The sequence below is a fragment of the Lactuca serriola genome, chromosome 8 (genome assembly GCF_051521515.1).
Source record: "Lactuca serriola cultivar US96UC23 chromosome 8, Lser_US96UC23_V15, whole genome shotgun sequence".
Classification (NCBI taxonomy): domain Eukaryota; kingdom Viridiplantae; phylum Streptophyta; class Magnoliopsida; order Asterales; family Asteraceae; genus Lactuca; species Lactuca serriola.
In genome coordinates this window covers 166763420-166766121 of record NC_136415.1, presented here as the reverse complement: position 1 = coordinate 166766121, position 2702 = coordinate 166763420, and the positions used below count along the sequence as shown (strand labels likewise).

At 37.4% G+C, this 2702-nt stretch overlaps 1 non-coding gene across 1 annotated transcript; it reads left to right on the top strand.

The window, feature by feature from the left end:
• The first annotated feature begins 221 nt into the window (after window positions 1-221).
• Window positions 222-328, top strand: LOC145071526 (small nucleolar RNA R71). The gene has a single exon (XR_013690536.1). It is a non-coding gene; the product is annotated as a small nucleolar RNA R71 (small nucleolar RNA).
• The last annotated feature ends 2374 nt before the right edge of the window (window positions 329-2702 follow it).

The window sequence follows — 2702 nt, the reverse complement described above, 5'->3', positions numbered from 1 at the left end:
TAGCCATGACCGCGGATAAGTCTTCAGTAGCTGCATAAGCGGCTCCCCTAGTGACATCATGGCTAGGGTTGTGGTATTCTCTAGAGTGTTTAGAGAATTCTTCAATCAATTATTTGATCACCGGGGGTGGCTTCTTTGTGAGCAGGCCTTGTGAGTCTAGTAACTGTCTGGTTGTGACATTGACTCCATCATAGAAGATGGATACTTCTTGCTGGCTGTTAAGGTCATGGTGTGGGCAGTTTCTTAGTAAGCTCTTGTACCTCTCCCATGCTTCATATAGTGACTCTCCAGCTTGTTGTTCAAAGTTAGCAATGGCCTTCTTCAACTTGGCTATCTTGGAAGGTGGGCAAAAGTGATCAATGAATTCTTCTTTCATCTTGGCCCAAGTGGTGACTGATCCGGGGGGGAGTGACTTGAGCCAGTCTTTTGCAGCACCTTTGAATGTCACCGGAAGCATACGAAGTAGCTGAGTCTCGCAGGGCACATTTGGAACATTGAAGTAATCAGCTACATCATTGACTTCATCCAAATGTTTGTAGGAATCTTCATTGTCTTTTCCATAAAAAGTTATTTCCTTAAGTAAAGCTAGGATATGACCCTTTAGCTCGAAGGTAGCAGTCGCGGGAATTACGGGTTGCACAAGTCCCGGGCCAGTGTCGTCCCGCATCCTCTTCTTCCATTCTCCCATGGGGATTTCATCAATGTTAGCCATTGTGATAGCTAACTCTTCCTCGGACTCGGTTTCGTGCTCGTATGTCGGGTCCTCTTCTTCCTCGGTCTCGTACTCGATATCCTCCTTAGCCGGTTCGTCGATTACTAAGGAAGCGCCGGATGCTCCTGATTTGCTGCTCTTCTTTTTCCCAAAAACAGTCTTCAAATTGGACAAGGGTGACTTCTTTGGTGTACTTGAACTCTCGACGTCCTTTCCCTTGTTTCTTTTCAATGCAGTTTCAGGATCTTCAAACGGGGGTACCAGCGGGGTGTTTGATCCTCTGGTCATGAAAGTCCTGAAATAAACAGAATAAAAGCGTAAAAAGAACAAAAAAAATTGTACTAAAAGAAATCGAAAATTTAACTGCTGATTACGTTGCTACTCGCCGAGTAGGTGCGACTGCACTCGGTGAGTACCAGTGTGTTTTTGAAAAAATTATAAACTTAATATTAAAACTAAAACAGATACTAAAACCTAATTACTGACTACTAACTGCAATAAAGTAACTTTATGCAAGTAAACTCACACAAAGGATCGAAAAAATTAGGAATTAGATTAATTATTTAGAACCGTTCCCCGGCAACGGTGCCAAAAACTTGATGTGTGTAAAATGCACTTGTTTTATTCCCTACTTTTATTAATATATTTAGCACACAAAGGCAGTGAACCTGTCTTTTAGTGGTATGGTTTAGTAAGTAAGGTGTCGAACTCAGGGAACGGAAAATTAAACTAACAACTAATTTTAACTAAAACAATTAATGAAAGTAAAAGGTTTTTCTTCTAGTTTTACAAGACTAGAAACTTAAGCAACACTTAATTAACTAAATGACTAAAACAAACAACTAATTCACCAAATTTGATAAAGATGTTTCTATTTAGGTTCAACCAATTCACTCCTATGGTTATTTATATTTATGATAGATTAATTGTTATTGGCTACCAATTAAAGTGGTTAGGTTCATGTTCATTACTCCTAGCCCTTAGACAATTAACTAATTTAAGCGGTGATCAAATGTTTAAACTAATTAATTCCCTAGATTAATGATTGGGATTAAATAAGATTTGTAGTGGTGAATCAATTTAGTAAATCAATTAACCTCTTGTTTGATGGTTTATCAAACAAGCTCACACATTAATCTAATTATTGTCTTATTAATCTTAGTTTCATAATCATTAATCCTAAGCATATGAATTGGTGTTCACATAGACATATGAGGTTAACAACTAAGAGATGTTCATGCAGCTTAATTTTCTTCCAATTAGCAGAAAATAATCGTGATTAATGCATAAGGGTCTTTAACAAACTTAATTTAATAGATCACCAATAAACAGTTAATCAAAACTAAGAATTAAACCATAGGAGTTCCTTGGTATTCCCCAAACAGAAACAAAAACCGAAATTAGTTCATAGTTGCAGTAAAATCACACACAAAAGCAAGTTCAACTAGATTAGACATACTTAAATCCTAAAGCTAAGTGGAATGATTAACCTAGTTGCTTCAATTCTTCAAAAGGTTGGAGATTAGAATTCATCAGCGTCTTCCAGTGCTCTTAATCGTAGAAGGATCTTCAAAAATCGCCAAAAGTGTAGTCCCCTTGGATAAAGGTTCGATTTTTATAGATATCTCAAAACAGGGGGTACTCGGCGAGTAGCAGACCCAACTCGCCGAGTAGACTCGTTGTTATCCGTCTTAGATCAGGAGTCGTGGCTATCTTCTAGAATATTCAGCTGGACTCGCCGAGTAGACTCGTGTACTCGCCGAGTAGATGGACTTTTGTTCCTCAATCTTCATTCTTTGGTTTTTAATTGCTTTCCCTTGCTCCCTTTCACTCCAAAGCATGTCTTTTGGACTGAAAACAAAATTTAAACAATATTAAGTACCTTTTGTCCATATTATTCACATAATTAGTTAAAAAAGAATAAAAATGTATACTAAATAACTAACTAATTATGCACATATCATCTATCTTAATAAACAAACAAACAGTA